This window comes from Lactuca sativa, chromosome 8 (genome assembly GCF_002870075.4).
Source record: "Lactuca sativa cultivar Salinas chromosome 8, Lsat_Salinas_v11, whole genome shotgun sequence".
Lineage (NCBI taxonomy): Eukaryota > Viridiplantae > Streptophyta > Magnoliopsida > Asterales > Asteraceae > Lactuca > Lactuca sativa.
The window spans coordinates 64222579-64236328 of NC_056630.2; the positions used below are offsets into that span (position 1 = coordinate 64222579).

The following is a 13750-nucleotide window of genomic DNA, read 5'->3' on the forward strand; positions in this document are numbered from 1 at the left end:
AGAGGCTACTTGAAAGATAAAAGTTTATGAATCTTGTATCAAGGGAAAGCATCACCAAGTGAAGTTCGGCACCGGTTAACACATAAGCAAGGAAATCCTAGAATATGTTCACTCAGATTTGTGGGGTCCTTCACCAGTGAAGTCTCAAAGAGGATGCTCATACTTTGTGACATCAATTGATGACTATTCATGGAAGGTTTGGTTATACTTTCTGAAGACTAAAGATGAGGTGCTTGGGAAGTTCTAGAAGTGGAAGACCATGATTAAGAAAAGGATTGGAAAACAGGTCAAGACTCTAAGGACTAATAATGGGTTGGAGTTTTGCAACTCACCATTAGATAATTTCTGTAAGAAAGAAGGTAAAGTGAGGCACCACACTATATAACACATGCCACAACAAAATTGAGTGGTAGAGCGGATGAACCAAACACGAATGCAACGTGCCAGGTGCATGTGGATATTTGATAACTTACCCAAGCATTTATAGGCGGAAACAGTTAACACTGCTTGTTACATGTTGAACTGGTCATCATCAACTGTTATAGATTTGTAGACTCCTTAAGATGTATAGTCCAAGAAACCCCTGACTATTCTGGTAAAACTGGGATTATACTTTAGGTTTTGAAGACTATAATTAATAACTTCCGATTATTTATAAAATAATATATGGATTTTCATTTAATTTTAATTGAGATTTTGATTTAAGTTAGGACTTAACATTATATTAAATTAACAATTAAAATTATCTATACAAATTATTCAAAACTTATGACTTTAAATAACAATGACTCATATACAACAACATATTCAAACTAAATTAAATATGTAATATGTTACAGGTTAAAAAAATACATAATAGTAAAAGATGTTAATTTAACATTAAAGTTTCATTAATTTCGGATTACAATTGAGGTTTTTGTATTTATTCAATATTATTAACCAACTTATAATCATTATTTCAAAAAAATTAAAAGTCATAAGGATTTCGAATGCATATGGTGAAAGAAAAAATGTTTCTTTTTATAATATAATATAGTTATAAATATTTCTCTAACACTACAACAAAATGCATCTAATGCAACCTCACCAAAAGGTTGCATTAGGCCTTGAAAAAGTTGCATAACGCCTAAAGCAACCTATTATCATAAGTTGCATTAGGTAAAGTTGCATTAGAACTAAAGCAACTTTTTTCTTATAAAATGCAACCTTTTTGAAATAGTTGCAAATCCTTTTTAGACGCAACCTTTTTTTACTGTAACCTTTGTTATGAAAAAGCAACTTTTTTATGCTCAAATGCAACATTTTTTACACTTAGAGGCAACTTTTTTTTAACTATTTTGGTTACGAAAATACAACCTTTTTTATAATCCATTGCAACCTTTATTATCTTTCTAGTAAAGAATTGTAACATTCTCAATGGCATATGCAACGTTTGTTACGTCTTTAATTGCAGAAAATGCAACCTTCTTTACAGTCAAATGTGACTTTATTTTTGTGATTTTTGTAACACTAACTCGACATCTTTTTTTCTAATCATGCAGACATTGCATATGTTTTACTATATTGCTATGAATATTCATTACTACTAAAACTACACCATAACAATAATAACATAAATATGTTATATAAATTTATGGACTCCTTTGACATGTCTAAATTCAAAATAACAACCGTAACTCAAAGGCAACACAACTATAATCATAAAAAGAGTATTAAGAACGTCATAGACGTGTACTAAACATAGACAATAAATCATATTAGCAACTATGGACAGAGGTTGTTGTTCTGTAAACTTCTACGTCGTGGCTTCAATGTTTTCTTGTTGGCTGTTAATATATTTTTGCATAGCTTTTAATTCAACCTGTTTTTTCATGATCCTCTTGAATATCTTCAATCAACTTAATTTTTTCAACTTCAACTATTTTGCATATCACTAACAATACAATGAATATTATAAAGAAAATGGGACCATTCTCCTTAACTGTACAATCATTTTCTGGAAGCAACCTAACAAGAGACTCCAAAACTTGTGTTCATCTTCACCTTGACGAGAAACTATATAACCTAAATGCTCCATCACTTTGCCATTGCATATACTAAGAGTCTCTACAAGGTAACTAAAAAAAATGTATTATAAGTTTTAAATCATATAAATGGAGGTTGAAGATAAACTAACATTTTACTTTACAACCCTCATTTCAATAACAAAAATAAATTAAATCTATATAAGAACATTACAGAAACAATCTCCTGCTGGAAGGAACTAGAAATCAATCCATTCATTTTAAGTTCAGTTTGTATGAGTATATAAGAAAACCACTAACATTGTAACAATAGCTGCAAGACAAACTTTCAAGACCCATTCCATTTAAGTTCATATTAGAAATAATATAATGAAAAAAAAGAGCCGATTATAGAAACTTACTTTCTACTTCTAGGATATCTATGTACGGCTCATATAATCCATCCATCTCAATCTTTTTGTTACATGTAGTAGTTAAAGATCGTATATCTAGCACATAACATATACATGCCATTTCACACAAACTAGACTAATTCGGATCAATCGATTCATTGTCAAGAATGGCATATTCCCTGACACTGTACTAAAGTTGTAAGACGGATTGACTCACCTCAAATCCCGCTAAGAGTAAAGTAAACAAATAAGCAGCCTCCAAACACTACTACCGAACACCCTAAACAAACCGAAACAATTAGATTACGAAGTCTAAGAACATATCACTAAACAAGCACCCACTAAAGACCCAACATTCCTACCTTCATTCAACTGGATCAGCATTGCTTGTTTTAGCCCAATATATCAGACAATCTATTGACTCAACTTTTCTTCCTTCAGTCAACCAACTCGACATTGATGCCTTCAGTCCAATATATCGTACACTAGTAGTACCCATCACACAGGTTAGTACTACACACATAAATCCAACAAACACATACAAACTAAAGCAAAGGATATATAACACATCTAATACTACAAATATACATTCTACAATCACACACGAGCCAAAGCAAGAATATATAACATTGATATCATGTAGTGAGAAACTCACTTCAAACTGACGTGTAGGCCTCAAGTCACAGCCCGGAAATCTAACAAAACAAAAACACTTCACAAACCTCATATAATAGCAATTACGCGTGTTAATGGCTAGCCCTTAGCCCTAAATATATAATTAAGCGGTTGACTTATTTTCCAGATTATGACCTAAAACAGTAGTTTGTTAAAAAATTGTATTCCACCCATTAAAGGTAATCAATCCATGTTTTTATGACATATTCTGAAATTTTAGCTCCATACCTTTCCGGGGACTACTTGCACAATTCCATACAATTTTCCTACAATTAATTATGAATTTTACAAAACAGCCTATCATAACAACTAATTGCGGACCAATAAGTGAAAATGACACTTTCCGCCCTAGTTAGAACCTTCAACAGGTCAAGGAAAAAATCATGGAGTTACTACACTAAATTTATGAACTTTGGGAACTTACCGTTCCCAAATTCGACATTCCTTGATTTTTCTATAATTTTTATAAAACCAGGATACAATAGGGTAACTATATAATTTCCTAGCTTTGTCTTTTTGGGTTAATTTGGCTTCTTAACCCATTAAGTCATCATGAAACAACCTTCAAATCTAGAAAACAATGTCTGAACAGTGACTAGAATGTATTGAGTCAAAATGACGACTTAAATTGCAAACACCACTCCCAATGTATGGTGTTTAAAGTAGCAATTCAAAATGAAATGCTTTAATGGTAATCTCACAAGTTTCTAGGGTTTATGCTTTTACTAATGATCCAAGTGCTCAAAGTTATTAACAGGGATCACCACCCGCTGCCACCCTAGCACGGTGGCCAGTGGTGGTCGGTGATGGTGTGCATGGCCGGCGGCCATGGCAGCCATGGTGGTTGTGGTGGCGATTTCGAACAAAGAAAAGAGAAGAAAGAAGGGAAAAATCATTGATACCTTCCAATCAAGTACACATAGCCAAGAACCCTTACGGTGTCGACTACCTTCGGCTTATCAATCACGATGGCAATGCTTTCTTTTCTTTTCTTTCGCTTGATCATAGCTTTCTCGTTCACTATGGCAACCCTTTCTTTCTCTTCGGCCAACTACACCAAAACCGCAAACACCCAATACAAATGTCCAACAAAAGAAAATCATGCCCTATACCAAGGGGTTGAACGATTTGGACTAAGGCTGCAAGGGAGGGCCGATCAAAGTGTTTAAACCTAAAAAATGTGGGCTTAAAACCCAAATTTACAACATTTTCCCCCAAATGTTACCATAATGGCCAATTAGCCTCGCCTCCATAATTTATTTTCAAAGAAAGTTTCAGAAATGTTCCTTTTTTACCCCTCACATAAAAATCTTTATATTTCGCTTAATTAATTTTTTTAGTTAGTTACTTTTACATTGTGTATATTACTATTTCCCGTAATTATTGACTTATTTATTTAGATAATAGTTAACATCATTCTATTTCATTTATTCCGTTGTAATAATCCTAATTTCACAATAACAATTATTCAAGTAACGAAAACTAAAATTGTTAACGAAATGAATTTCGGGTTGTTACAACAGTGGCATGAGAAGCATTTAAAATCTCCACTTCTAACATGTTTGTCCTTAAAAGAAATTATATTTATAGGAAATTAAAATTAACAATGTAACTTTTATAATAAAAGTTGCAATTTTTAATAAGATATGCAACTTTTTAAAAAAAAAGTTGCAATTATCAATGAAATTTGTAACTTTTTAAAAAAAAGTTGTAATTTTTAATAAAAGTTGCAACTTTTTAAAAACAAAGTTGTAATTTTTAATAAAATTGACAACTTTTTAAAAACAAGTTGCATTAAATCTTCTAGTGCAACCTTTTTGTTCAGTGAGACCTTCTTTATAGTCAAATGAAAACATTATGAAAAGGTTGCATCTAAAAAGTCGTATTAGACTCATTTTGTAGTGGTGTAATAGTCTGTTACTTTGTAGGAAGTTCGATTGATTTGTATATCAACCAACCCTCCTTGATTCTGTCCTTCTTATGTGTCTGCCATTGTAACCAAGAACATCAGAAAAATTAGAAGGTGAGAATCACAAAGGTAGAAAGGAGAATCGAGGACTTGCAAATCCCTTAGGGTCGTCGCCCACCATTGGCGACGCTGTTGTAGCAGCGTCGTTGTACCCCACAACCACCCCCTTATTCTCCCTTTTCTGTTTCGTTTAATTTCTCTTTAGCATTGATTTTCTTTCAAATTCTCCCTCCCTTTATTACTTTCTCTTGGTCTCTCTATGTATTGATAGAGCACACACGATTTTTTTTTGGGGGGGGGGGATGACTTTTATTATGTGTATGTGTGTGTCTAAGAGAGAGGAAATCCGAAAAATGAGGAATTATATTTATTTTGACAAAAGCTTCCAAACTATAGCCTTAACCATAAATAAATGTGATAATGACTTATGAGGGTAATAAGGTTTGCAGTTTGTCCGTATTAGGTCATTTTGGTTTTTTTTTTTTTTTTTTGTGCGTATTAGACAAATATGGTTGTTATTATTGTTTAGAAATAGTCATTTTTACTGGTTTTAACCGGTAAAAGAGATTATTTCTAAACAGTAATAACAACCATATTGGTCTAATACGCACGAAAAAAATCATAGTGACCTAATATGGACAAACTGGAAACCTAATTACCCTAGTAAGTCATTATCCCTAAATAAATTTGTAGCTGAGATAACAATGTCAATTTTTACAAAATGTAGGGATTTTGTGTCAATAATAATAATAATAATAATAAAGGAAATAAATTTGTACTTATTTGTTTTTTTAATTCGTTCTGTGTTATGTCGGAAATTACCCGCGATTTCTGATGACCAATAAATCCATCACTATTCCGTCGAAGGTTTATTTTACTGATACTTGTACTCCCTAGTAGTGACGTCGTGAAGTTTTAGATGAGATGTCACGTATAAAATCGTGGAGCCAATACTTTGTAGATACATTTATAAATAAATTGACCTCGATGAAAATTGAAGAAATAAGGTATAATTTTCCTCACATCTATAGGTTGTGAGTTGGTGTGGGATTCGAGCTTAGATCATTCACACGTGTCCACTTGTAGTAGGTACATAACATCTAAGGTTTGCATTGTTGTTCACACGCTTGATTCATTTTTTTTCATCTATAAAAAAGAGCTCCTCCATACATCTTAAAACACAGAAGCTGGTGCCTTCGTCATGTCTGGCACTCTCCGGTTCTCTTTTATGCTTTTCATGTTCTTCATCACGAGTTTTTGTGTCCATTTTCCCTATTTTCTAACTTTACATTTCATTTTTATGGCAGATGGATCTTACTTCCAATAGCTAAATATATGCAACAAACGTACCTAGCTATATGGTGAGGGGTTTCGATGCGATTCTTGTCAAGTGAGCAGTCTTTTGCAGTTGACCTCTCTTTCGTTGTCTGTTCGACCTTGATTATATTCATATATTTGCAACCCTAGTTACATACTTCCTTAATAAATATCTTAACGTATATTTACTTTTATTTTATTTTCTTCATCACCTACCACAATTTTTTTGGGTCCCTTTCATTCATATCTCCTGACATATCAATTTATATGTTGCATGTTTATAGATTACAAATTGTCTACAACTACCAAAAAAACTAACATCTTCTTGGTTTTCGGGATAAACATAGATTTTAACCCATAATCTTAGAGATATTGGACGTTGATAGGTAGCTCTAATGGTGGAAAATAAACTGTCGATATTAAAAGGACGATGGGAAGTTAGTTCAATTACCATGATGTATAGATTATTTAAAGGGTGATCATGGACTACATGAATCTCGTTCACTAGTCCCGAATGGATACAAAATCCTAGCACCATATATGATCAACCCATCCACAGTGTTCTTGTCGGCCTATAGTAGGAGTCAGAGGACGAAATTAGATAGAATTCTGATTATAAGCATATATATAATCATGCGATAATGATTTTAAACAGTATCATTTTGTGTAGGGTTGGTGTTCAATTTGATTTTGTTATAATCTACCAAAATTATCTTTTCCAGTTTTGGTAGAGATATATTACTATATACAAAGTATATGAGCTTCCTTTCGCACTTCCATGTGTGATAAATATTATCATTAGGTGTTTATAAGCTATATTAAATGTTATGTGCTAGAATACTACTTTAATACCGTATATATTACATTCGGTGTTTATAAGAATAGTTTTTTCAAAACAGTTTTAAATCCGAAAGATCAAAATATAGGTTTTTACAATCACCATTAACCTCTTATATCGGTCTGAGTTATAATCTAGTCTATTTAATACACTTTGAATTTTTATAAATATATCAATTTTCAAAAGCAGTCACAATTATATTTGGTAGTTTTAGAGTTTTTGTTTAGTTCCTTTTTCATGTTCCTTTTCTCCTTTTTCCATCTCATGATTTAAACTTTAAACATTTTATATTAAAAAAAAATGTGTTATGTTATCAATAGAAGATGGTCCTTTGTATCCTCACCTACCCATGCAGGCAAACAAAGAAAAAGAGCCTTTCTTGACAGTGACCACCATCTTTTTAATAATATAGACCACACCCTAACCTTTATTGAGTATTTATTATATTTAATCAACATATAATTGAAATAAATATTATTATTATTATTATTATAAATATACTTATATGTAGCAATGACCAGAGAAACTCTTTAATCAAACACTAACGATATCTTTCATCACATTAACGAAATGTCAAATCGTCTAAAAGTAAGCGTATGACCAAATGTGGGGTCCATAACCATTGGATCATGAGTTTTTAGCCGTTGCTTAGATCTCAAATGAATATACTTTTGATACCTACCACCACTAAAAGACTAAAAAAAATGGAAAAATAATAATTTAAGTACAATTTACACAAGTAGCTAAGTAGGTAAGAAAATAGTCCCCGTAGCGATAGCCTATGTGGCTCCATCACCACCACCGCTGCCAACAACCACCGTCTTTGGAACTTTCTCCTTTTTGTCTTCACCACCCTTCCATCCTCCACCACTTGCTGCTCCATACTTGCATGTATGTGTGTGTGTATGTGTAAGTGTATGTGTATGTGTGTTGTAATTATCTATGCATGACAAGGTGGAACAGACAATGAATGTGAGGTGATAACAAGCAAAAAGACTGGTTACTTGACAAGTGTTTGCATGGAAACCTACACTGAAAGAAGTGGAGGGGGACTGGAAATGGAATTAAGTCGATAGGTGGTCAAGAAGAAGGCTCAACGGTCAATTTCCCGACTATTTCGGTAGAAGCCATTAAAGCTTTGCAGAAGCTCGAAAGAGAGAGGTTTTGAAGCTTGAAAACGAATAGCAATGGTGTCAGGCACACCAAACGATGCAAATTATTGGGATTGTTTTTTGAGTTATTTTAATTTTATTTTCTTTCAACTGTATTCGTTAGATTGTACATGTACATTAAGTTTTATAAAAATACGAATACGTTACCATATGATTATAGTTTTAGAATACACGACTCAATTATATATCAAGCTAATGTTTTAATTTCCAAATGCAATTATTCAATATCTTGTTAACTAAAATTTAATTGGGTTAGATTCAGTCACATATTAAACCCCAAGTAAGAAGCATATTAAAAAATTGATGACTAAATGACCCAAGGGTCTTTTTTACCAGATCAAGTAAATGACATAAAAAAATCCTTAAATAAACATTTTATATATAGAACTTATTGCTCCATTCTAAGATTTATAGAACATGAATTCACATCATAATAAATTTATATAAAGCATATAATACCGAAAATAACATAAACGATTATGTCTCGAACTTTTGGTCCACCATTATTTTTCCAAAATCTATAATTCTATCATAGGTTAATTTTGGTTTAATGATCACCACCGACGCCAACCACCATAGCACTTTTGGAGTTTTTTTTTGGTTATTGACGTTACCAGATTTAATTCATCCATAGATTTTGATAACATTATTTATTCATTTTTGAGTTCACAAGTACAAAGAAGTGAGCAACCCGAGGACATTGCATTATATTCGGTTTTGTGACAGTTGCACAAGATAGGGTTGAAGACAAATTCTACCAGCTGTTGATATTGAAAGGACTACATATATATTTCATTAATTATTAATTATTAGCTAAATATCTTCATAACGAATAACTTTTAAGGTCTTATACACCACAAGTTTTCTTATTCGTGTTCTTTTAAGTATGAGGCGTATTTTTTCAGTTGGTTAAATTATTGTATTATAAGCAATTTGTTTCATAACTGGTGGTTTAACAAGTGTTGTAATATTAGAAAAAGAATAAAGAACTCTCATCTAAACATCTATAGAGAAAGAAGCTCTTATAAGTTATTATGACAGTCGATTAATTTCAAGATTGTTGAATATATTGTGTGGTTAAACAACATAATTGGCGACTAAATAACTGAACCATGTCTTCCCAGGATATCTAATTTTTCAGATGGACGAGTGTGCATCCAGACCGATAATATGAGAAATATTTCATGTTCTAAAACTAAGGTAATGTGAGGAAATAATATAGATGTTCACATCTCCAATTGGATTCCCGTAGATGATAGTTATGAGACTTCAATTTCTTTGTCTGAATCGGATATCTTCCGATATAACAACACAATTTCTTAAAAGTCATCATGAAGCTTTGTGCTCCATAATTAGCAACTCAATATTCAATGAGGAATTAAAGAAAACAACTGAAGTGGGAGACTGTGTTGCTAAAGTCACTTGGACACAGAAGGTTGTGTGTCAAGAATTCTTATTAGCTTTTCGCGGATTAAAGAGACTTTTCTTAGTCCATTGTTTATTCCATCTTTTTGGGGATATTTTGCTTTCGTGTTTGTTAGCATGCACATATACGAATGGAAATTTGGTAGTTATCATTAGCATTTTGGACTGTATGTTTTCTCACAGATCTATAAGTTTTATGTAAGGAATCGTTTGTGGCCATTCATGGTATTCATATGCCTTTGGATGTTTTCTATCATAAATTTTAGCTCCCCAAGATGGTTTTAAGCCGTACTGTGGGGTTGTAGCAAACACCATGGTTTGCCATGGTGGCCATGCTGGCGCATACCATCCCAGGTCCAGATCTATATGCCGGGTCCACGACTATATGCCGCTGTCCTCTCTATTCATCTTTCTACATATTCTTTCAACACATGTATTTTTAATTCATTTTTATTCTTTTTGCATTATAAATAAGGAAATCTCAAAAAAATAAAAAAAATAAAAAAAAATGACGAGTAAATTACACGAATGGTCATTTAGCTTTACATTTTTTCCCTGAAATGGTCTTTACGTAACTTTTTTCCCTGAGATGTTCTCTATGAAGCTTCAGCAACTAAGGTCAGATGCTACTTTCAATAGGGTTATTCTGAGTTTGTTGTTTATATGATGGATACCCGTGAGAAGGTTAAGGCAACGGTGGACGATGTACTGATTGTTCGGGAGTACAAGGTTGTATTTCCAGAGGATTTTTTCGGGAGTGCCTCCGGAGAGGCATGTGAAGTTTCGGATTGACTTGTTTCCAGGTGCGGCTCTGATAGCCAAAGCACCTTATCGGTTAGCACCTCCAGAGATGCAAGAGTTGCCTGTACAGCTACAGATGTTGTTAGACAAGTGACTCATTCGACCGAGTAGTTCACCATTGGTAGTGCCGATTTTGTTTATGAAGAAGGATGAGTCACATCGGATGTGTATCGACTACAAGGACCTGAATAAGCTAACAATGAATAATCGTTATCCGCTCCCAAAAATTGACGATTTGTTTGACCAGCTTTAGGGTGCATCTTGGTTTTCCAAGATTAATTTGCATTCAGGTTATCATCAGATGAGGGTCAGAGAGGAGGATATGCAGAAGTCGACATTTCAGACTAGCTATGGTCATTACAAGTTCATGGTGGTGCTCTTCAGGCTCACCAATGCTCCAACCTCATTCATGGATCTCATGAATCGTGTATGCAGACCTATGTTGGATCTGTATGTGATGGTGTTTATTGATGACATCCTGGTTTATTCCAAAATCCAGGAGCAGCATGAGGAGCATCCGAGGGAGGTATTCGAGACTATGAGGAAAGAGAGATTGTATGCGAAGTTCTCTGTAACACCCTATTTATTTAATAAATAAATAGATAAAATTTATTAAAGAGTAGTAGCCCTAAAATCTAGGATATTCAGTGAGATGTTGGTTTTTCTAGCTAAATGTTAGAATTTTATGAAGGCAGGGGCTCCGTGGTAATTATTTGGATTTGACTTAAAAGGAAATTAGAGGTGAAGGCTGAATATGTCATAATTGACAGTTGGGGGTTAAAAAGGTAAATTTTGGATTAGTTTTGTAAAGATTTTAGAAGATGGGGGCTGTTTAGTAAAATCCGGACTTATTTTGTAAAGGAATTCAAGGGGCAGGGTTTAATTGGTAATTTGTAGACTTCTCTTGAAAATGAATCTTGATAAGAGGGGCCGATAGTGTCAACATGGAATATAGTTTGAGGAGTCGGATATATAACTGTTGCGTTGCCCTCACTAAACCCTAACCCTAAAGAAACATCACCCGTCACCCCCTTATGTCTCCCTCTTGCAGCCGCCATCACCACCTTATGCCACCTTCCCTTCCCCTTCCGACCATCCATGGCCGCCAAGCGACAGTTGAGTCCAGTCTATGGCACTACCATCAACGGGAGCATTCGACCATCAAGTCCCGATGTTACATCTGCCATCGCGCCTTTCCGATGGAAATGGAGACGCTGACGATCGATCACCGCTCGGTTGCTGGCATTGTTGGGATGTTCCGTCGGGAACTTGGCAACTTCGATCGCTTCTTCTCTTTAGTTCCTTCATCAGCCACCACCGTTCTTCAGTGTTTTCACTTCGCCGACGACTTGTTCTAGCCAAAACCACCGAGACCAGTCGAGCCACCACCGTGAATCGTTGCAACAGCTCTTCGTGAGTTCATATGGGTGTGATTCTGCTTAAAGATTCGGGTGTAGGGGGAGGCTGTTCGACTGGGAACCCAAAGGAACCACCGCTACCACCGCGAGGCGGTGGCTGTCGATGTAAAATCACTTGTCGCCGCCATACGCCACCAAATGGATGATTGGTTTCCCTCTCCAAGCTGACGGCGTGATGATACGTGTGGGTGTTGACTGGATTGCTCGAAAAGGGCATCACCACCACCATAGGGTTGTGGCTGCCACCATCTGCCGCTGCCTGCCACCAAAAGGTGGCTGCGTGTTTGTGTTTGTGTGTGTTTATTTTTTTAGTGTGTGTTTATTTTGATATTCAACATTGTATAATGTAAATCACAGCTTGGAATAATAAAAGAAATTGAAACCACCACCTTAGGGTGGTGGCTGCCGCTTCCTGCCGCCACCGGCCGCCTTGTCGAGTGGCGGTGTGCTTAGTTGTGTTGGGATTGCTAGTTTGGGCATGTTTGGTCAAGGGACTAAAACCCTAATGGGCCTTGAAATTGGGCCACCACAAGGTGGCTGTGTGTTTGTGTGTGTGTGTATTTGTTTAGTGTGTGTTTATTTTGATATTCAGCATTGTATAATGTAAATCACAGCTTGGAATAATAAAAGAAATTGAAAACCACCACCTTAGGGTGGTGGCTGCCGCCACCGGCCGCCATGTCGAGTGGCTGTGTGCTTAGTTGTGTTGGGATTGCTAGTTTGGGGATGTTTGGTCAAGAGACTAAAACCCTAATGGGCCTTGAAACCCTAATGGGCCTAATGAGGCTTAATGGACATGAAAGCCCAAACTTGTGTCTAATGGGCTTAATGGACCCTAATGGATCCAAGGACTTAACTAATGGGCCTATTGGGCTAAGATGGGTTTGAAAACCCTAATGCCATGAAACCCTAATTTTGGGGAATTAATCGAGACACACGGGACTTATTAATAACTTGTAATATTAAATAATAATCATTGGCGGAAATTAATCTAAGCAATATTGGACTTAATGGATTAAGTCCTTAATGGGTTAAGTAGGAAACTTAACCCTAATCATCATTATATGTGAAACCCTAATTTCACTAGGGTTATTATTGGGCCTTTCTATTGGGCCTTTATGATTGTGCTATTAATGGGCCATCCAAAGTCAAGCAAATGAACTAGAATATTTAATGGGCCTAGGGTAAGGCCCATGGAAGAGATTTGGGCCCAATTTAGAAAATTTAGCCATAGAGGGGCCATACTTTAGGCCTTAATGATTATACGATGTTGGGCCCTGGAATGAGACCATGTATAGGCTTGGGCCCAATTTTCCATATGTTGGGCTTTTAGCCATAGTTGGACTTTTGAGCTTATGGATTGGGCCTTGGGCTTGAATAAGCCAAGCTAGGGGTACAGTGGTAATTATCCAAAGAATGTACTTATGGTTATGTATTGGGACCCAATTATTAATTGGGTGTTATTTTGGTGTTGACAGTTCGGGAATCTGCCAGGCAGCAGCTGGGGTCGAGTTTACGGGACTTTAGCAGTGTGGGATTGAGTCTACGGGACATCAGCAGTGTGAGGTGAGTTACCTTCCAGTAGCAGTCTGTCTACGGCCATAATGCCTGCCCACTAGTAGGAGTTATGTGTTAGATGATTGTCTTTATGATATCATCTAGTTTTGCTACTACCTGATATGTTATATCCTAGCTTGATGTGTTATAGTAGTAGAGTTC

The 13750-nt window shown here is 35.2% G+C and overlaps 1 long non-coding RNA gene across 1 annotated transcript; it reads left to right on the forward strand.

Moving 5' to 3' along the window:
* The first annotated feature begins 6054 nt into the window (after positions 1–6054).
* Positions 6055–8538, forward strand: LOC111921165 (uncharacterized). The gene is made up of 2 exons (XR_002860102.2): positions 6055–6278; positions 6368–8538. It is a non-coding gene; the product is annotated as an uncharacterized LOC111921165 (long non-coding RNA).
* Positions 8539–13750: the final 5212 nt, after the last annotated feature.